Source organism: Canis aureus, chromosome 28 (assembly GCF_053574225.1).
Source record: "Canis aureus isolate CA01 chromosome 28, VMU_Caureus_v.1.0, whole genome shotgun sequence".
In the NCBI taxonomy this organism is placed as follows: domain Eukaryota; kingdom Metazoa; phylum Chordata; class Mammalia; order Carnivora; family Canidae; genus Canis; species Canis aureus.
Window position 1 is genome coordinate 13,558,879 of NC_135638.1, and position 23,138 is coordinate 13,582,016.

At 41.3% G+C, this 23,138-nt stretch overlaps 1 protein-coding gene across 3 annotated transcripts in view; it reads left to right on the forward strand.

Moving 5' to 3' along the window:
- The window catches only part of PAG1 (phosphoprotein membrane anchor with glycosphingolipid microdomains 1), a 137,783-nt gene that overhangs the window by 32,844 nt on the left and 81,801 nt on the right, over window positions 1-23,138 (forward strand). For 2 of the 3 annotated variants that reach the window (XM_077876450.1, XM_077876453.1), the window contains exon 2: window positions 11,602-11,668. The exons of the other annotated variant lie outside the window; for it this stretch is intronic. The gene's annotated coding sequence lies outside the window, so the exon portion shown is untranslated. The remainder of the gene's footprint in view (window positions 1-11,601; window positions 11,669-23,138) is intronic. 3 annotated transcript variants of the gene reach the window in all.

Genomic DNA, 23,138 nt, shown 5'->3' on the forward strand with positions numbered 1-23,138 from the left:
CAGGGGCGTGAGAACCTGCTGGGCATGGAACCTGCTTAAGATTCTCTCTTCCTCTCTCTGCCCTTCCTCCTGCTCATGGGCTGGCTCGTTCTCTCTCTCTCTCTCTCTCTCTCTCTCTCCCTCTCCCTCCCTCCCTCCCTCAAGACAAAGAAGAAATACCCTAGCAGACAGTTTATTTTTCCTTCTTCTGTATGTCAAGAGATTTCCTGAGTACATTTGTAATAACAATCCTACAAGGAAAAGTATTCTTGAGTTCAGGAGTTTTTATTGATCCAGTTCCATTCATGTGGCTTTGATTCCTGGACCAGGCAGGCAATGGTAGACATGGTTATATACCAGTTGAACAAGACCAGAGTCCCATCTTCAAAGGAGCTGCTCTTCCAGCCTCAGGTGTGACTCCTTGGAGTGGATTTCAGGATGGAGGAGAAAGAGCAGACTGAAGCATGAGAAGAGGCATTCATGTTGCCAGGGACAAGATTGGAACTGAGAAGCAGACATAAGAGTGAAGGAGGTTTAAAAGCTTTTGAGATGGCAGGCAAGGTTGAGGAGATTTGACTGCTCCTTGTTCTCTGGTATCTTCTCTCTTTCCTATTATTTTTTTTAAAGATTTTTATTTACTTATTCATGAGAGACACACACAGAGAGGGGGGCAGAGACACAGGCAGAGAGAGAAGCAGGCTCCACGCAGGGAGCCCGACACAGGACTCGACCCTGGGACTCAAGGATCATGCCCAGGGCTGAAGGCAGGCACTCAACCACTGAGCCACCCAGGTGTCCCTCTCTTCCCTATTCTTTCAGCAGCTGCAGACTTTCTCTCTGAGGTGGAGGATTATGGAGCATGGGTAAGGAACTCACAAGGTATTCTCATCTCTTGCCCCCCTCCCACCACCCCTTTCTCCTTCTCCTCCTCGTCCTCACTCTAGATCCTACCTTGTCACATAGACCTGACTTGCAGAGTGGAAGCTGGGGAGGGGAGTTCCAGAAATACTGGAAGAAAGTCAGCAACCTTTGTCCTTCATCTTTTCCAGTCTCCTTTACCACTTACTGCATTTCTTTATAGCCCCTGTGGGTAGAAGAGATCCAAATCAGGAAGGCATACAAATGCCTCTTCTGTCCTTTCTACCTTCTCCCAGCAAAGCACCCCTGCCCCCACCCACACACACTTAAGGCCTGTGCTGAAGGCCTACACATACATGTATGTATGTGTGTATATGCAGGATGGCGATGATCATGGCTCCAATACAAAGGAGGTTGAGAAGTTGCAGCTGGATGTTGTGAGCAATGGAAGGCCTTGTAGTTATGAGGAAGAACATCAGAAGATTCAACTATTGGCCTACAAATGATTCATAGTACAGAGAACTCATTCTAAAATTTTAGCACACATAATAATGAAGCAGTAGATTCTAACTGATGAGATCAGAAAGACTGTAAAAGCCTTGAAAAATGAATTCTAATTGGGGGTGGGAAAGGGGAGAAGAGAATGGTCCTGGCAAAAGCAACAGCTTGATAGCATTATTCAGGGCAAGAGTCATAGGCTCAGGTGGGTCAAATAAGCTCATAACTGAGTTAAATGAACCAGACCTCAAAGCCCTCCCAGGAAGTCAGTGATTTGGTAGAGAGGTGGGTAAAACTAGCATCCCTTTGTGTTAACTCCAAGAACAGCAGTGCCTTGCAGTGATCAGAAGCAGCTAGTACCTGGCTGTAGTATCTGGGATACAATAGGGAGGGGTGAGGACTGGGGCAAATAGGGAGCATGTGCTTCATCTAAAGGGCAGCAGTGAAATAGTTTCATTCAGTTGCTGCTTTTCAGGGAATGTGGGTCTAAGGCAGTAGATTTTACATTCCACTGACTGTATGCTAGGCTGTGTCCTTAGTGCTTACTATACCAATTTAATATAACCTCAAAGGTGCAATGAAGGTTTCTTAAAACCTGATACGTCAACTAGTTTGTGATTGGCTTCTTGGGATATGCATTTCAGCAGGTAGTATCTTATTTTGGTACTTTTTTCCCCTTTATCTTTTCTGGTCTTTTCTGGGTACTTTGTACCCTCAAATGATGGAATGCTGTTCTCTTATGAAGGACTTTGCCTTAAGGGAGAGAAGAATGCTTCTAGGGTAAGTCTGGCTCTCTCTCATATGGTGGTCTCTCTCAAGGTTTATTTAGGAACTGGTATCTACAACACAGGTCAGTTTGTTCTTCAACTAATCTAGATGTTTTGCTTTCAGTAAAATTGTCGCATGTTCCCCAAACCCTTAGTCTAAACTTTGAATTATTGATTATTTAATCTTTTGTGTTTTAAAAACCTGCCTCCTTCAGTGCTTTCTTTAATGTTCAGTAAATTCCTTTCTGATTTCTAAATATGCAGAAAAAACTCCAAGTTGTTGAAAAACTGCAGCTGATCTTTTCATACCTGAAAAGATAGTTTTTCCAGAAATTAATATTTTCACTATATTGGAGGGTGCCATTTGGTATTCACATGTGAGTCAACACAGATATCTGCCCTATACAGGTCTGATTAAAGTATGTATCAGTCCTTTTCAGCCTTTTGGAAAATATTAGTTGCACAACAGTGCTGGAATTTAAATATTGAATACTCTTTACTAGCTACTTTTTTGTGGCTGAAGTCTAAGGGGAAACCCATAATAAAATTCCCCTAATTTAATTAGAAATTAATGGCTCCTGGGGTGCTTGGATGGCTCTGTCAGTTAAGCATCTGCCTTCCGCTCAGGTCGTGAACCCAGGGTCCTGGGATCGAGCCCTGCATCCATCGGAGAAGCCCTGCTTCTCCTCCCTCTGTCCTTCCCCTTGCTCATGCTCGTTCACTCTCTCTCTCAAAATGAATAAAATCTTAAAAAAAAAAAAAAAAAGAAATTAATGGCTCCTAATCTGATATAGGAAATATGTAATATGGCTGGACCAGGAAGATGTGATGGGAACTGGCTTAAAAGAGGCGGTGACAAACTAGTGTATTAACCGCAATTCAAAGAAAGTTTTGCAAATTTTCAAATGTTTCTGTGTTTTTTTTCTTGGAATACATATCCTTGAGGGTTTGAATCCTATTCATTCAGTTGAACTGCAAAGCAGAGCCGTGCATCAGCCAGGACTTAGGAGCATTTAGTGAAATAGGGAATAGGGGGCAAAGACGATCAGCAGCCTGCGCTGCATCATGAGACCTGCAATGTGCAGAAATGTGGGATCCGGATTTCGGCCAAGGAGCATGGTGTCATGATGTGGTCTCTCATCTGGGGCAGCATGCAGTGAGCCAGCCCGCTGCTATGAGATGGCTTTCTAGAGCTCTGTTTCCAGCATCTTATAAGCATATTCAAAATGTTGAGAGAATAAAGGCCTCCGTGGCAAACAAAAACAACCTGTGTTCTCAGGAATCTGTAGATGGTTATGTATTCGTAGACACCCAGAGGAGTCATTTTAGGAGGAATACGCCTGCAGAAGCAAGAGGTAGTAAAACACTGGGGTCAGAAGGTACCAGGCCCAGTTCAGGATCTGTTGCTACTTGCACATCACTCAGCCTTTCTGGATGTCTTACTTCCCTGTGCGTGAAATGAAGTTCCTTGAACTATATGGTTCTCTGGTCTGTGCTTCTCAGACTTTAATGTCCATACACGTTGCCTGGGCATCCTGTTAAACTGCAGATTCTCACCTAGTAGGTCTAGGGTGGGGCCCGAGCTTTGCCTTTCTAACAGGCTTCTGGTGATGCTGCTGCTGGGCCACAGACCACATGTTTCGCTAGCCCTGCACCACCCCCGAGCCCATTAGCTCTGCAGGTCGATGAGTGTGACCATGTGACATTTCAGAATAGACAGGAAGGTTTCAAAAAACACGCCTGCCGTGGTATTAACTGTTCTCATTCTTCATAATCATTTTCATCAAAAACCCTTTAAGTGCCTAATTATGCATAACAATTTCACATGCTTTACAAAAAGAACTAAATGGGTTTGGCCCTTGCCTTATCAAACTTGACAACCGAAGACAGATGGAGAAATATGCATAGAGACAGTAATAAATATTGAGTGATAAATATTCATCCAGATATAGGACATATTAAAATAAAAAGGTTACGTATTTCACAGGGGCCTTAGGATATTTATTTTCTTACAACGTTCCTTTTAAAATCTGGGAGACTGGAAAGGTGTTTCTGTAGTTTGTACTTGAAGAGGTTTCTGTTTCTGTTTTACTGAAGAGGATTCGGGAATGGGAAGGTCAATTTCTGGGGCTTCCTTTGTTGTTATTGTTGTTTATTTTGGCTTTACTAATTTCAAAAGAAATATTTTATCAGCCACACATGCCTCACTGTGATTCCCATGTGCAGGTGTCCTGGCCTGATTTTGTATTGCTCAGTGTGAATGTGTGGACACAGTGTCATTAGCCTCAGCTCTTCCATCCAAGGGCCGTGGGCCCATCAAGTCATCCTCATGCCATCCTTGGGAAGCAGGGCAGGCAGGACCAGACATTGGTACCTCGTTAAGTGACTCAGGGAAGGAGCCAGTGTGTCCAAAGTCTCGTGGTAATTAATTTACACAGGAAGGTTTGGACTCGGCTCTCTTTTTTCTGTATGCTTGCTAAATATACCTGAGGTCTCTGCTGCCTTGGTGGAAGAAGGTGTCAGACAATGGCCATTGCCAACATTTTTCCTAACAGCAGAAAAGATTCTGTTCTTGGAGGCCAGGCTGACCACCCACCGGAGACTGCATTCAGGTACCCATAGTGTTGAGCACGTCTGTTTATAAGCATATCAAAGTTTATCAGAGTGATGCCAGATTGGCTCACTTTGTTCATTTATTCTAGCTGAGAAAAGCTAAAAGAATTATCACAGATCTAGAAAAGGGTCCCATCTAACCAAGAGTGTCTGTATCGAATATTTACTGATAATGAGATTAGAAAGCATCATTTTATGCTTTCTGGATTCATGTCGGCACAAATGATATTTAGTAGTAACTGTGCATTTGCTCTGGGATGCAGAGAAAACTGTATGGCCACACTCTGAGGTGACAGCTGTAAATTAATCCAATCTTAAATGGTATGTGTGAGTGAGGCCACGCTTTGGATGAAACTTGGGTTTGAAACTTGGCTCTGCCATTCACTGACTGTATTACTTAACCTTTCCAAGGCTCAGTTTTCTTATCTGTAGAACCAGCATAACAGTAGTACAGATCCCGTGGAATTCTCATGAACATTACATGAGACGAAGCTGTGTGGGATGTGTAGCACAGCGCCTGCAAATAGTAGGACTCGTAACTGATAATTTTTCAGTAATCCTAAAAAAACTATTGGAAGTGACAGCATCTAGAATCGTTTGTGTCTTGAAAGAGAAGAGTGAGCAAGTCTAAATTTGGAATTTTTATATTATTTCACATGTGGGTATTTGTACAGGAGTTTGTATCTGGGTTAATGAAAATGTCACACTCTGTTTATTAGGAATAAAGCTGTTATTGAAGCAGAGCCTCCGTTAATTAGGCTCAGCCTCAGCTTTCATTCTGTAATGTCGTGTACAGCTGTTGTTTTGTTTTATAAAATTAACTATCAAGAGTGAAGGCAGTCTCCTCATATTAAAGGAGATATAAAATCTGGAATAATTGTAATAGCAGGAAGCTAAACCTGAAAAGCCGTATTATACATTTTGCCAGTACCATCTATTTTTTTTTTAAGATTTTATTTATTCATGAGAGACACAGAAAGAGAGAGAGAGGGGCAGAGACCCAGGCAGAGGGAGAAGCAGGCTCCATGCAGGGAGCCCAATGTGGGACTCGATCCCGGGTCTCCAGGGTCACACCCCGGGCCAAAGGCAGGTGCTAAACTGCTGAGCCATCCGGGCTGCCCCAGTACCATCTATTTTGCATCAGTGCCTACTAAACGATCTGTGGAGGCATGTGGACTACACAGGCTGCATGGGGGCACTAAGTGTCCGCTTGCCACCCCGAAGGCCCCGGAGAGCAGAGAGGGCTAGGTGGCCCTCGGTCTCAGGATGCAAGGGGGGTGCCATTTGCTGACAGAGCAGTGGGACTGTGAATGGGGCACTTGGAGGGGCAGCCTTCTTTGGTCCCTGGACTCTAAGGTCTCCCAGCAGCACGGGAAGGCAGGAGGCAGCTGGGTGCAAAGGCAGGATGCCAGAGTGAGCCGTGTCAAGTGGAGCAGGGGAAGCAGAGCCCCAGGGAAGTCCCTAACCCCAGACACTGATTCACTAGCACCTTTTTATCTGGTGCCTGTGGCTTCTGGTCGGGCTCCCACGGAGGCTGGTTCTTCTTCACAGTTAGCGCGCCCGAGTCACCTGGTGAAGCGTAGCGTCTGATGCAGTAGGTCTGAGAGTCTGTAGTCCACACGCGTCCCCGGTGTCGAGGCTGCCGGTGCAGGGCCGCACCTTGAACAGTGAGGATCTAACCCAGCCTCCCTCCCAACATCCTGTTCTCTGATCCCCCCTCTTTCTGTTCCACCGCACCTCCTGGCTTCCAGTCACTTTCGGACGCTGCCAGCGCCTGCAACCCACAGGCCCTACTCATTTCCAGTCTCTGTCACTCGGGCCAGTTCTCCTTTCCCATTTACCCAGAGCGGATTCCATTCCCTCTTCCTAACACGCCTTTGCATGCGCCCTCGGGTTCTTTGCTTCTGTCTCCCCGTCCTGGGTGTGCACCCCTACCTGGCCCCTGCCCCTGCCCGCATCCTCCCTGTGCTGCGGATGCGGCTGGAGGAGCACACAGGTGCATGCTGCGAGGGCTCGCTTGGATCTCGGTGGCCCTCGCACTGCTGGCTCCCCGGTCCATTCGCATCTCCCCCTCTCCGAGGACTCCAGCTACCTGCTGCTCTCCTGGGACACCTTCACTGTTTCCTTGCCCACCCTTACGTTTCAGGGTGATAACCTTGCTTCGGACTCTCCCTCTGCTGGATTCACTCACGTGCCTGCGTGTGGGCCCACGTCTGGGGTCTTCCCTGCCGGAGCCGTGGGAGCACTGGGCGTTCTCTGATTCTCCCAGGGGTGCCATCGTGATGGTCACATTGAGGGGCCAGCATGACTGTACTCATGCCCCAGACTAGCTTCAGTTGTTCAGGAATTCTCTGTTTTGCGAGATGGCTGGTTTGTCTCCCACCTCTACCAAAAAGCTCCATGAGGGCTGGGAATTTTGTCCGTCTTGGTCAGAAACCCCTCCTTGGGGCATCTGGGTGGCTCAGTGGTTGAGCGTCTGTCTGCCTTTGGCTCAGGTCATGATCTCGGGATCCTGGGATCGAGTCCTGCATGGGGCTCCCTGCATGGAGCCTGCTTCTCTCTCTGCCTGTGTCTCTGCCTCTCTCTCTCTCTCTGTCTGTTGTGAATAAACAAAATCTTTATTTTTTTATTTTTATTTTTTTTTAGATTTTATTTATTCATGAGACACACACACACACAGAGAGAGAGAGAGAGAGAGGGGCAGAGATACAGGCAGAGGGAGAAGCAGGCTCCATGCAGGGAGCCTGACGTGGGACTTGATCCTGGGACTCCAGGATCACACCCTGGGCTGAAGGTGGTGGTAAACTGCTGAGCCACCCAGGGATCCCCTAAAATCTTTAAAAGAAAAGAAACACCTCCTTGAATAGTGTCCAGCACATGGAAACTGTTCTTAAGTATTTGAACAGATATTAGGTATTAGATGTTTTAGAGGAGAAGATGTGATTATATTAGAACAGAATCTGAAAAAAAAGCCAATTATAATAAAAACTATTATTATGGAAGACCCCAGCTTAGAGAGCCTTTTGGACCTGACTATGCCAGATGTCGTTGAGATTGTTGAGCTTGCTAGGCTCTTGTGGGGCCAGGGGGGAAACCGACCAACTTCCAGGTCTGTCAGGAATTGCTGTCCCTCTTTCATCAATCACTCTCAGGGTGGTCGGTAGTCAAGTCAGCCTTTAACCAACTCATCTGCTCTGGGCTACAGAGCGTGTTGTCTTCACTTAGGACACTGACAAAGAGTTGTAATGAGTTAGCATTTGACCGTTCCACAGGCTAACTATGCCTACTTCATCATGCATTTAGGACGAGGACATTTTTGGCCATGCATCTGACACCATTTGGGCCTACACTTCTGAAAACAACCACATGGCTTTGAAATTGGTAGAGGGAATATCCTATGAAGCCACAAATGGAGGCACTCTGCATGGGAATGTGTAGCACAGCTCATTCTCAAGGCTGAGAAGTTCAGCAGTTGGGTGTTGCAAGTGAAGGAAAAGGAAAAGGTGTCTGTGCAAAGTTCTAGAAATATTAATTTTATTCTAAGAGTTTTGCTTGTAATAACATTGCCAGCATCACTCCTTGCCTCCCAAGGTTTTCAGCAAGCTTTGATTTAGGAAGAAAAAGCAGAGTGTGTTTTGTGAGTATTAAATACGATGACTGACCTCACATAGGCCCAAGAATACAGAGGGTGCTCAATAAATATGCTTTCCTCCTCCACCTGTGCCCTTTCTGATGGTCTTCACCCAAACCGTTGTCTTTCTGCATAGTATGGAAGTTAGGATATAAATATTACTATATTTTAGTAAGTCATCATTCATTTGAGACCAGTTAGTCTCAAGTGGGGAGTGATTTAACCATTCAGGGGACATGTGCCAAAGTCCAGAGACCTTTTTGGTTGTCACAGCCAACGGGTGGAGGAACCACAACCCCTCCAAACAAAGAATTATCCAGCTCCAAATTTTAGTGCTCTGTGCTTTATACTAGTGCTTACAGTTTACTTCTCCTTCTTTTATTCTAAATAAAAGAAGGGCAAGATTGAGAAATTTGTGACAGGCTGTGGATCCAGGTGGGAGAACCCACCTGCCAGATACCAGGATCCACTTAGTCTTATTAAGCACGTTACAGATGGTTTCTAGCTTTCTGACAAGTGCTTTATATGATATTCATGTCTAGATTAGTTGTTTAGCCCCTTAGAAAAATAACAAACAAGCAAACAGTGTGGCAGAGACGTAGAGAACTATGGGTGGGAGCTGAGGAAGAGGAGATAGATGCTGAGCTAGGATGTTGGGCATGGTGGCAGTGCCATAATGGGGAGTTTGCCACGCCAGGCCAAGTGGTGTGGTTTTATCCCAGGAGCTGTGGAGAGTTCTACATATGGAGCCCTCATGCTCTTTTCTGTACTCTATTCACAACCTATACATACTTCTATTATTCCCTGTATCTCTGTGTCCTATATATTGGGAACTTGGTCTCTTGAACTGGGCCTTACCATTTTGCTTTTGTATAGCACAGAGCTTTATTAATAAGGCTTATTAGACAGATGTAGCAGTGCCTCAAAATAGTTTTCCATGTTTGAGCAAATATGATTCAACATTTGTTTCTGATGCAGTTGATTAGAGCTTGAAATGGATCTTCTTGGTTTTATAAATGACAAGTTTTCAGGAAACCTACCATAACCCATAATATTGCTGAACTGTAGTGCTCAGTGGTTCAGAGTGGGGGAATTTCCCAGCAAAAGGCAAAGAGGAAAGAATTTCCATTGCCTTCCTTTGTTGAAAGTGGACTGTTGGTAAATGTGATCTTTACCCTCTCTCTGGTTTCGATGTGTAATTCTCCTTGCCCTTTCCTGAACATTTCTCTTGGACCTTATATCCAGGAGGCTCTTAGACCATGTGAGTTTAGGCCCCAAGAGGTGCAGTAGGGGTTGAGGAGCTCTTGTCTTATTGGCCACTGGAGAGGCTTATATGCCAGGTCATGAAGGGACCACCGCCTTGTTTATTGTCAATTTTACTAAATTTTTTTTGGTCTTTCTAGCATTGCTTTGCTTTTCACTTTTTTTTTTCCTAAGAAATGTCTCTTTCTTTTCTCTTTTAAACTTTACCAAAAAATAAATAAATAAATAAATAAAATAAACTTTACCAAAAAAAGAAAAAAAATGCATTGGTTTACATCAGTGGATGCTGTTTCTGAGAATATTCAGTCTCGTTACTGGGCCGTACTTTCATGACCACGGCTCTTTACTTCTACTTAGCATACTTTAAGTTGCCTTCCTTGATCCATAGTCAACAAAAAACAGAATTTTAGATTTGAGATTACATTCCTCATACTTGCATCACACTTCCTCTTAGAGGAAGTGATCTTTATAAGTAATACAGTTTTTATTTTAAGGTAAGAAGCAATGCCAACAAAAATATAGCACATTTTGGGGCACCTGGTTGGCTCAGTGGTTGAGCATCTGTCTTTGGCTCAGGTCGTAATCCCCAGGGTCCTGGGATGGAATCCTGCATCAGGCTCCCCGCAGGGAACCTGCTTCTCCCTCTGCCTATGTCTCCACATCTCTGTGTCTCTTATGGATAAATAAATAAAATCTTTTTAAAAAAATATAGCACATTTCAAGGTGAAAACAAAATAATATGGCTAAATATGTTGTAATAATTATCACACAGTCCTGTACAATTTTGTTCCAACTATCTTTGTTCTGATAAGGCTGTCATCTTCTTAGAACATGCAACCCTTTTTGTTTTAATCCATGATACCTTAAAGAACTCAAAAGGTCTGTGTGTGAGGTGTGCGGTACTAACCCACCGTTACTGTCAGTGTTTGTGTGAGAAAGGTAACATGAAGCAACGAGTCTAAAACAGCATGGGCATTTTGATAGGGATTGCATTAAATGTGTAAATTGCCCTGGGTAGCATTGACGTTTTCACAATATTAATCCTTCCAATCCATGAGCATGGAATATTTTTCCATCTCTTTGTGTCTTCCTCAATTTCTTTCGGAAGTGTTCTGTAGTTTTTAGGGTATAGATCCTTTACCTCTTTGGTTAGGTTTATTCCTAAGTATCTTATACTTTTGGGTGCAATTGTAAATGGGATTGACTCCTTAATTTCTCTTTCTTTAGTCTCATTGTTAGTGTATAGAAATGGTCTATGTATACAATGGAATATTCCTCAGCCATTAGAAACGACAAATACCCACCATTTGCTTTGACGTGGATGGAGCTGGAGGGTATTATGCTGAGTGAAATAAGTCAATCAGAGAAGGACAAACATTATATGGTCTCATTCATTTGGGGAATATAAAAAATAGTGAAAGGGAATAAAGGGGAAAGGAGAAAAAATGAGTGGGAAATATCAGAAAGGGAGACAGAACATGAAAGACTCCTAACTCTGGGAAACGAACTAGGGATGGTGGAAGGGGGGGTGGGCGGGGGATGGGGTGACTGGGCACTGAGGAGGGCACTTGATGGGATGAGAACTGGGTGTTATGCAATATGTTGGCAAATTGAACTCCAATAATTAATTAATAAATAAATAAATAAATTAATTAATTAATTAAAACAAAACAGCATGGGCATAGTTATTCATCATTGGGAGCACATGTGATTAATGTCATTTTTACTTTTCTACATATATAAAAATTAGGATAAATATATGGGTCTGAATATTTTAAGAGCAAGTTTTATTTTTATTTTTTAAGAGCAAGTTTTAAACTTTGTTTTTAAACATTCTACTAAAGGTTAACTAAATAGTTATTTGTCAGTTGCTTTTCTTATTGCTCAAAACTTTAATAAGTAAGTGAAAAGGTAATCATTTTACCCTTTGCTATTGTAATTTTCCTTCAGTTCAGAGTTTTGAAATTGTTTCTTCTTGTGTTTCCTTTCCAGAAAACACGAGGTCATTCTCTTATTTCAGCTGTTGGGTGTAACAGAGCTGGGAAAGAACAATTTCAAGGTATTCACGTATCTGATATATTCTACATTCTCGCTTATTCAAGCTTACATTTAGCTTAACTTCGTAGAAACATCAATAGATTGATTATTTGGGGACCTTGCATTGCAGGACTGCAGACACAGCTGTGAAGTTGAAAAACCCCCAAGTGTATTAGCTTGTGCAGTTTCAAATTTAGCACCATGGGTTTCTGCCTAGAGGTTGTGAGACACCTATGGTTATGCTTTCCATAGTATGGTGTTTCCTTTTGGTGATGGGCACTACCCTGGCTCTGCCTTCTAAGGCTAATGGGAGATTGGGCAAAAGGCCTGTCCTCTCTGTCTCTCTACTCACCTTTGAGATAGAGATAATCATTGGATAGGTAAGATTAATGAGATACTGTAGTGTTCGCCACTGTCACCACCACCACAAGTGAAATTATATGAGATTGTGTTTCCTGTTATTAGTGGTGTTAGGAATCTCATATGGTGTTAATCATAAAGTTGTATTAAATATCTTTAATGATCTTGGGTCACCTTCAAACAGAACCGAATCCAGAAAAAAAATCATCCAACCTAATGGAAGAATGAGTTAACACAAAGTCATCCTGTGTTTAATTTTGGCAATTAGCTTACTACTTGATTATCAATTTTTATGATGACTCCTGGACTTTGAAGTGCTGTATTCACCCATTTTAAAAGATTTACAAACCATGAACATGGTGACCTGACTGACCCTTATCCGTTATACATCATTATTCAATTCCTCTATGGGCTGGAAAGAAAGGCGTACATCTGGCTTGAATGTTTCCAATCTCTTTATAGAACGAATCTTGTAAAAAAGGCCACTGTCTTTTAATTAAATCTTTCTTTTAAGTTGCTGAGAATTTCTTTCTCTTTCAGAGTAACCCCTTCCTCTTAAGAGAACAGGGAGCAATTTCAGGGTCATTTTGGTTACCCTCTGAGGTCTTTCTAAATATAACTACAGATCCTGGAAAACAGCCTGCCTTTTGTGAGTTAACTTAGTTTAAAGAATCAGTGCATTAAGAGCTTTGATTATCCACACTCCAAAAATGCCTTCCTCTGATCTCCCAACATTGGACAAGAATCTCGATTTAAGGATTAGATATTTTCTCTGAGCCACTTCTATTTCCACTGGAGCTACTTGCCTTATTTTATGTGTGGGCCTGAAATGTAGAACATGTTCTAGTTAGGGGGAATTAAAATTTAACTCAAGAATCTATATATTCTAGAATAGGTCTCAGATGTTTCTGTAGTCGAATCAGAGTCTTAAGTTTTTGGAAAGCATTGTATTATGTGCTACTTTTTTTGTACGTGGCTGACTGCTTAAATTTAACTGAGCATTTTTTTTTTCTGCCAAATTTCCAGTGTGCTCTCTGCCAAATTCCTGACCCCAATGTTTTGGTTATCTTCACTTGTATATCCCAAGCAGCTCTCAAAATTAATATGGATTCAGTGAAATGTCTTCTATCCGCCCGCCTCACTCACTTTCTGCTTACAACTGGTTCCTTCTTCTGGAATCAATATTTCAATTAAAGGCATCACTGTCGACCCCATAACTCAAGCCAGAAATCTCCGACCTGACATTGCTTCACCTTCTGCATCCAGTCCACAGTAGATTCTGGATTTAAGATAATATATGAAAATTCTAAGAACAGTGACTGGTGCTTGATGAGACCAAATATTAATGGCCAGCTGCTACAAATGTTCCTTGTAAATATCTTCTCAATCTTCTCCTCTGCCTCCTACCATCACTACATTAGCCCTGGCCTTCCTGACTCTGCATCAGCCTGTTGCTAGAGCTAACATAGCTCTTTTCCAATAGACTCTACCCATTCGAGATACCTTGCTTTCAAATTGATAACGTGATTTCCTGCTCTCAATGACTTCTGTGGGCCCTTTAACCTTGAGAATAGATCCAAACACTTTGGTGTGAACCTGCACAATTGACCCGGTGGCACCCTTCCAGTGTCCTGTTTACCTTTCCCTGCTTTGACATCTCTGCTTCATTTAAACTGAATTTCTCAAGATATTCCAACACACAGTGTGCTTTTGGGCACACATGCCTTTGCACAAGCTGTTTTCACTTCTGAGAATGCCCTTGCCGCCTTGTCCTTGATAAATTCCGGTGAATCTTTCTAGATCCACCTCGGCTTCCATGTCCTCTGAGAAGCCCTCCCGATCCCCCGTTGTAACTGGGCTTCCATAGTTCTTAAGTTGTGTCTCTGATCATACTGTATTTAATTTTCCATTTATATGTCTGATCCTCCTTTAAACACTGAGCATTGAGCGTAAGATTTAACTGTAGGAAAAAAATAATGGTTGTGGAGAGTAGTCTCATGCTCTGCTTTTCTCTAAATATAAGCATTTTACCAACAATAATGTGTTGCTTTCTATTTTATTTTTCATATTCATGCACTAAAGAAGAGCCACTAAAACCAATTTATGGTCCTTTCCATCTTCCGCTGCTAACTAGTACTAACACAGTGGCTATATACTTCTGGAACTTTTAATTGTGTGTCATTTCCACCTTAGAGATAGTTTCAGCCAATATTTCCATCAACTTTGGTGATGACAGTAGTTGCTTGCACTGTGTTTGAATTTGAGATTCAAAATTTAAATTACTGCAACCTATTTTCAGGCTTCTAAATGTGCCATTGTGACTTGGAAGTGTGTTTTAAATTTCCAGAGTTGCTGTTTCCACTTATCAGAAAGACAAGCAATGAGCACAAACAGCATCAGTAACTATTTGGTGAGACATGAGCCCCTAATCCAAATCAACACATGAGTATGTTTCTTGAGAGACCACAGTTAACACAATTAGCAATAGGCTGCGTCTTTGAGCAGCTAGAGAAAGAGAGTGGGATTCATTTTTAATTCCAACCAATTGTGAGCAGGAAAGCAAAAGCCTCGGCTGTCTGGAGTGGCTTTGTAATCAGAGGTTACCACAGGCCTGTCAGGACTTTCAGCAACTGCCTCCACTGTGAAAATAGTTTTAGCTTGTCGGGTGAGTGCAAGGCTAGGAAATGGTGACTTTAGCCAGCTTTTATCCCTTGTTTGATCTTTGGCTCAGAGAGATGAGGTTAATTGCAGCATAAGCTGGTAGCTTTATTTTTTAAATGAATCCATTTTAATAGCAACCTGCTTGAGCCCTGAAAAATGTCCAAGAACAGTAAGAAAGAGCTGAATATAAGTATGTGTTACGTTGTGAATTTTGGATTTCTCTAGGCCAGTAGTCAACAAAATACTTGGCAATCACTCTAATCTCTTTTGTTTTTTTTTCTGTCCTTAGCCACATTTGTTTTGTGTGTGTCTTCTGAGTTATAAAAGCATTATATTCACTACAGAAAATTGGAAAGTGTAAAACTCCCTAGGAAGGATAAAAGCCTCTACAGGAGGCTCTTACCCAAAGACAACCATTGTCAGCATCTTGGCTGATACTAGCTTTATAGAGTTTTCTCCAAGCAAACATAATATACTTTTCAAATTCATATGAAAAATTTTGCGTATGTCGAGAATTAATAATATAGTGAGTTCTCGTGTATATATTCACAATCCATATTTACAGATTATCAAGATTTAGATACCATTGGTCCATCCAGCTCTTTTTTCTCTTTCCCTACCTCTTCCCTTTTGGAAGTCTCTGCTAACTACTTTGTAAAGGAAAAAGGGAATCCTGATCTACTAAGAACTATGAAAGGCAAGCATTTGCCTGCCAATTTCACATACCCCCACTTACCTTTTATTATGGTGCAAAAAAAGTATGGTTTTACACTCAGTATTGCATTGTACTTTGAGGATAAGTAGCCTTAAAGCTCAAGTCTATCACATGCTAGATGGATATTGATTTTTTCCTCTTAAATCAATGTTTCCCTAGAGCATAGTTTTATTTATTCATAAAGCTAAGATGATGTCTGACAGGAGTTATAGCAGTGTAAATCTGTGGTGCAGGCACAATACGAAGAGCTTTTGTAAGACTCAAAAATCAATGATGCTAGAGGGTTACTTCATAAGCCTGAAAAAGTACATTTGCTGTGCTTCCAAGTGTGAGAGGAAAATCTTAGCATATGGTTAACTTCCCGTCCTCTGTTTTTCGGTGCCACTTTTCAAATGAACCTAAATGAAGTGTAACTAAAATTGGAACATCAGACTGGATGGAATCAAAGCTTCAGCGACAACCCCTTGTCGACACCAAATCTGTCGGTTCACTCTTGAAAGATGTGCTGCCCTTGTTGATCTCAGCCCTGTAATGTTGCCTCACAGTGCAGGGATCCCAGAGTGTGGATTTTTCTACCCAAGGGACACATAACACAAGTACATTCACTTTTGGGGTTGTTTCCTTCGCTCTCTACGTAGCTAGACTGTGTAAGTCATGAGTAATTCTAGAGTATTCACTTTGTTGATATGTGGGCATGGGTATTTTTATTTTCTTCTAAATTTTTTTAACATTAGCTGACTTTGAAGTGATTAAAAATGTATCCAATGGCTAGCATGTCACCATCTGGAATTTTATTTTATTTTATTTTTTATTTTATTTTACCTTTTAAAAATTTTTATTGATTTATTTGAGAGGGAGGCACGTGTGTGTGTGTGCATTGAGTGGGGGGAGGGGCAAAGGGAGAGGGAGAGAGGGCATCTCAAGCAGACTCCCTACTGAGTGCCAAGCCCAACATGGGGCTCCATCTCATGACCCATGAGATCATGACCTGAGCCAAAATCACAAGTCAGATGCCTAACCGATGAGCTACCCAGGTGCCCCTGGAATTTTAAATATCAATTTTCTCTTAGCTATCTGATCTTAGTATGGTAGAACTGGCTAGGGAGTCAGATGACCTAGACTCTAGTTTCATTATTTACTCCTAGCAGCTGGGTGACCCAAGGTGAGTTCCTAAAGGACTAAAGTTTTTGTTTATAGTGTCATTTTGTTTGTTCATTTAAATAAAGGTGAGGATTTGTGAAATTAGCAAACATTCACTTGACTTCCATCATCTTCCGTATATCAAGACTCTTTTTTTTCTTTTAAAAGTAACTAGTTGATATTTTTAGAAAGGAAGGAAAGAAGAAACAAAAGAAAAAATGGATATTTGAAATGAGGACTCTTTCTTCATAAAAAATAAAGCTTTTTCCAGTTTCAATGGTCCACAATTTTCTGTGAAAAGATTTCTGATGATTAGTTCAACTACCAGTCAGAAGCCACAATTTCCTTAGAAACCTCAGAACCATTGAGGACATAGACTTTAGAAGCTGGGACCTTCAGCACCTGCTATGGAGAGCACCTGGGTGTTCTAGCCAGGTCTGTAGCTCCCAGGGGACCCCAGTCCACCTCTAGAGCTTTGGGAGAAGTCTCTAAGATCCTCTCTCTTTGGACTCACCTGTTCCCTCTCTCCTAGTAGCAGCAGTGAGAGCCTCTTCAGAGGAAGGTTCTAGGAACTATAGAAGGGAAAGGATGTAAAACTGTTCATGATGGTTACTACTCACTGCTGGTGGCACTTGTTTTCCTTTGTCTCACAGCGCTAGGCTTTGACACAACGTGGTGGCATGTCAGTGCTACAGGGCTTCTCCCATTAAGCTCCAAGAACATAGCTGTTCATCTCATTAGCAGATAGCTTACTTTGCAAAAGTGAGAACATCCTAAGAGCTACTTTTTTGAAACGCCCAGGTTAAGATCTTATCTTCAGCAGAAACCCTGATTGCCTGGTGTGAAAGGCACACGACAGAGCCTGTTTGAAGATGAGGGCGTTGGCTGTTTGGACTCTAACCATTGTATTGAGGTTATTTGTTATGTTTTCTAAACAGCTTTCATGGAGTCCTCCAAAGTCTTCTCCACTTTCTTCCTTCAGTATGCTCAGCTTCATATTCTTTGATCCTACCCTATTGCCCTATCTTTTTAAAAATTAATTTTGCACTCTTCTAGGAAGCTGATTAAGAAAGTCACTCTCCCTTGCCCTTTGGTTCAGAGGCTCTGTGGGCTCACCAGATCAATACTGGTCATCAGCGGAAGAATAGGTGTCCCAGCTAGCTGGCCCTACACCCAAGTTATTAACACATGATTTTGAGTGGTGGACCTCTGGGAACAGCCACAGTTTTTAGTGATTTTGATATGTTGCTCGGTCATACCAGGACCCGCCCTTCTTCACATGTGCCTCGTGCATCTCTGCAGACACCAGGCAAGTCATGCTGATAGTCCGTCTCTGGGGGTTTTAACTATGAAGAATCAGAAAATGGGGGGAAGGACAAGAAATTAAAACTCTTTCCTACAGCTTCATATAGGGAAATGACCACAAGGTTGAGAATCTGTGAAACTGATTATTTTCTAGTGGAACAGCCAGAAAATATAGAAACTCAAGAGTGGTAAACCAGGGTTTGCTGTTTCATTTGCACAGTCCTTTGCCATTGCCCCGTAAATGACCCATAGCACGAAGGCAGGCTGCCAGGACATTAATGTTTAAAATTTGTTTTCCCACATTTCAATGTGTATAGTCTGTAAAATGTGTATGCACAATTTCAAGTATTTATTAGGCAATTATTAAGCCAAACAGGTTATGTTTGCAGAAGACAAGGGAAGTTTGATTTTTTTGTTGAGTGTGTTCTTGAGCCTCTGCTAAAGAAAGATCTCCTGTTTACTTTAACTGGAGACATTTGCCTCTCAAGTGTATGAGTGTGGTATAGGCTGCAAATAGCAACTCAGAACTGAAGCCAACTGGTGGTGCCAGGGATGGGTATGGGCGCTGTCACAGATAACTGAGGCAGTGTTTGTTGAATTGTCATGAGTGACAGGACCAAATTATTGTAGACTTGATCATAAGACAAGTTGCTTTGTCTTATAATCTTTTTATATAATCTGACCAATATTCTAATATTTAAAAATTATGTATGCCTCAAACACACAAAAAATGGTGAAAACTGCACAATTATGAGACTAAATCACATCTCTCCAATTTTCCCATCAAAGATAGTTGAAAGCATAGAGGATGGTTCCTTCTTGTCATGCAGATCTCAGCTTATGTGTTACCTCCTCAAAAAGGACTTCCCCAAGCAGCCATGGTTCAGGAATCCCTCAAGACACTCTCACTTCTTTTTCCTTGACCTTTTTAATTTACTTTCCCCATCTCATACTTTAGCATTAGTCTTTTGTCAGGCTTTACCTACAGGGAAGTAAGCTGAGACTTCATCTGTGTTTTTCATCTTGTGTCCATCCAGTGCCCAGAGTAGTGGCTGGCATCTTAGGAGCACCTGAATGTTCTAGATCTGCTTTCTTCTCTGGATCTTCCCCTCTGGCTCATCGTTCTTTGTTTTTGTTTTTAAGGTTTTATTTATTTGAGAGAAAGAGAGTAGGGGGTGGGGAGTGTTGGGAAAGAGGCAGTCTCCCCTGCTGAGCAGGGAGTCAGTCCTAGGTGAGAGGGCTGGATCCCAGAACCCTGGGATCATGACCTGAGCTGAAGGTAAACCCTTAACTGACTGAGCCACCCAGGCACCTCCCCCCACCCCACCCTGCTTCTGTTTGAGACCATTTCATCATCACTGCCTGGAAGCAGGCCTTACTGTCACCTTCCCTTGCTGTAGAATCCATGGTGCTTTAAACTCTGTATTTCTGTAATGAGCTAGTGTTTACCTCTTGGTTGGAGCGTCTGATTGGCACATTGATAACACGTCTACTGTGCGTTAACATGATAGGCATTTGAGGCGAGTGAGTCAAGTTTTCCAACCATAAGATATAGCTGACAAAAGATTTTGAGAGAGCAACACATACACATTTAAGAATTACCTGAACACTGACATTAATACTAAGGGTCAGTTGGATAGGTTGTTCTGCTTTGATGGTAGACTCAAGCAATGGCTTGTTGTAGCTTCCTTTTTTGGTAGTGTTATTTAATTTACTCCTGTGATTAACTTTCTGAAGGAGAGCTTTCTTTTTTGGAAATGTTCTACCTCTTAACCCCAAGCTCCAGCTCAGAAGCCAGAGTCTGATCTTCTTTTGTCTGGGAATATCAATTTTCTACTAATGGCTGTATTTTACATGATAACAAATCCAGTCTCTTCTACAAGTCTGCTTCATTTATGCAAAATAGATATAAATTGGAACATGTATGAATCAAAGTATTCTTTCAGGCAGAGAAGCTGCTGTAGAGCAGCTATAGAGCATGCATATAATTCTGTGGGCCCTCATGTCAGGTTAACCAAGGAAATGTTCGTTCTCTGGTCATCAAAGATAATGTTTATTGGACATTAACATTTCTCTCTTTTGGGTAGAGAGAAAACAGCTTTTTTTTTAAGATTTTATTTTTTTATTCATGAGAGACACACAGAGAGAGGCAGAGACAAAGGCAGAGAGAAAAGCAGGCTCCCCACAGGGAGCCCAGTGTGGGACTTGATCCCAGGACCCCCGGGATCACAACCTGAGCTGAAGGCAGACACTGAGCCACCCAGGCACCTCCCAGAAAACAGGTTTTGAAATTCAGGGCCTTTGCTACTTCCTGTCTTAGAAAGGTCAACTTGTTTTGGACCATCTTTTATACTTTGAAGGAATAGCCTTTGTACAGTAGTGGCCTGAAAGCATTAGCGACACTCCTGCTCACTGACTGAGCCACCCAGGCACCTCCCAGAAAACAGGTTTTGAAATTCAGGGCCTTTGCTACTTCCTGTCTTAGAAAGGTCAACTTGTTTTGGACCATCTTTTATACTTTGAAGGAATAGCCTTTGTACAGTAGTGGCCTGAAAGCATTAGCGACACTCCTGCTCACTGATTTTCAATAATATGGAGAAGTTTTTCCAAATTGAACTTAGCTATTAACAGAGAAAAGGAAGAAAATTAAATTAGCAAGGAGGTGTATCAAAAGCCTTTTGTAAATGCTTTAGAGTCTCTCAAAAATCTAATCCTTGAGAGAAATTTATTTTGTTCTGAAAAGAATAGGTTACTTTCCCAAGAGATCCCAAAATGCCTTTCATTTATAAGAGATGGATTATAGCCTGTGAATGGAACAGCAGGATTTTCAGTTCTTTAATTTTGCCATCAACTTGCTGTAATTCACCAAAAAAAAAAAAAAAAAAAAAAAACAACCCTGTAAGAAAAACATTCTGGTACTACTATGTTCTTTAACCTATTGCATAGATTTAACTCTACAGATAAAAGATAAGATATACTAATTAATAGTCTAGCATCTCACCGGTGCTCAGCTCTTGGGATAATTATTGATTTCTGAGCTGCCAATGCTTTTCAGTAACCCAATGCTTATCGTTCTTATATTCTCAGACCCACCTGCAGTTACACTAGAAATTCCTTTTTTGACCTTTTAGAACTTGCCATAAAATATCTTCAGTGAGAAGTAATCATTGGTATGTTTCTATCAAATAAGCCATGGAGAGATAGGTCCATTTCTCAGCTTTAGCTGTTGCTTCACAAATAAGAATTTAGGAGTGCTGAGAAGTCCAAATATTGTAAAATTTGTACTTCTATTATTTGAATACACTGATGAGAACATGACCATTTGATTCACGGAGTTGTCACTTTAAAAGTATTCATCAATGTTTTAAAATTAAATCTTTGCTCTTTATGCAGGGCATTATTGGCTGGGGCATGAGGAGTTAAAACTCTAACATTAGATTACCATTTTTTTTTGGTTCATCCAAAGAACATATTTAGATAACAAATGCATTTCTATCCTCATCAGTATTACTTGAGTATTATTTTTAAAGCTTGTGATATTATTAACTCTGCATTCTCTTTTATGAATTTAAAATTATGCCATAATAACTGATGAAGAGCACAGTAAAAATAAATAAACTTTGAAATGCAAAAAGATTAGTGGGGATAATAAATATCCACTCAGAGTTTTAGCAGTTTTGATCTTGGCATTCGTTTTATCCAGTAAATATTATCATAGTACTTTAATTTCAGTTTCTCTATCTGAAAAATTATGCAGGAGCAGTCTTTGTTTTCAGGAACTAAAGCGATGTTTACAGCATTTGAGTCAAAAGCAGAGGTCATAAATTAATTCTAATCCTCTGAGCAAAGACATTAGCCTTGTGTAACATTAGGATTTGGGCTTGTTCACATAAAATAATCCCAAGAATAATAGTTCCCCGTGCTCAATGGTGATCATAAAGATTAATATTTTTCTTTGGTTAATGATTATGAAATACATTAATAAGCTTCTCCAAACACTTCCTGAAATTTTAATTATCTGTAGACTTTCAAAGCTATATTTTGATCAGACATGTAAAGAAGCGATGGAGCTCAATTAGTGTCAAATTAAGGATGATTTTACATTCTGATTTAGAGAAAAATGCCACCCACCATCAGACTTCAAAATAGCTGAAATACTTAGAGAAAAAAAGTAAGTGGTTGAGGACCTTAGGCTACCTTATTGTCTCCATGCCCTGTGAGTCGGGCAGTGCCATGCAGAGAAAGTGGCTGCTGGGGCTGTCACTGTCCTCTCTGCCCATGGCAGTGCCCCCAGGACCTCTCATGAAGCCGCAGGGTGGCACATGGAGTCTCCTTATAAGGCCTCATATAAATTCACTTTCAAGTCTTTAGTGAATAGGTTTTAGCAGGTCGATAGCCCCTTCCTGTGATCTTTTTCTAAGAACTGGGCAGTTGGGGCAGAGTAAAGAGAGAGCGTGGCTTCTGTTACGTGTGGTGCCCATGGAGATTGTGTAGCCTTACATGAGCCCCTTAACTCTTCATACTTAAAATGGGAATATGAATCTCTACTTTGTGAAAGTTGTAAAGGATAGGAATGATGTTTGCAGAACACCTGGTGAGTGATAGATGCTTAGGAAATTGTGGTGCAGTGGTTGTTGATATCATAATAATAATAATAATAATAATAATAATAATAACAACAGAAAAAACAACCACAGCCATGTTTGAGGCATTACACTTGTTAATTATATAACATTTCTGTTCAGATTTCTGATGTTGGCCTTGTCATTCACACATGCTCTAGTTAGCCAAAGGAAGGACAAGTAATCTCAGTCTTTATAAATAAATGGATCTTCTCTGATGCTATATTTTCTATCCTATGAGATCATGACTTCATGTCATTGAGAAAAATATGTGAAAGTCATGCAGATATTCATAACAGTATGTTCTTAAAAAAATGAAGATGTGGAAACTACTTGCCTCAACAATGAGGATGTGACAAGAATATTAAAAATAATATTTTATAATTTTAAAAATGGCATATGCACACTGTTTTGAAACATGGAAGTGCATACCTGATATAATACCTGAAAATAGTGTTTCTTTGCTGATGGCAACTTTGTAAATATTTCTACAAAATAAAGACCAAAGGAGGGATGACGCCTGGGTGGCTCAGTGGTTGAGCATCTGCCTTCGGCTCAGGTCATGATCCCGGGGTTCTGGGATCAAGTCCTCTATCAAGCTCCCAATAGGGAGCCTGCTTCTCCCTCTGCCTCTCTCTCTCTCTCATGAATAAATAGATAAAAATCTTAAAAAAAAAAAAAAAGGCCAA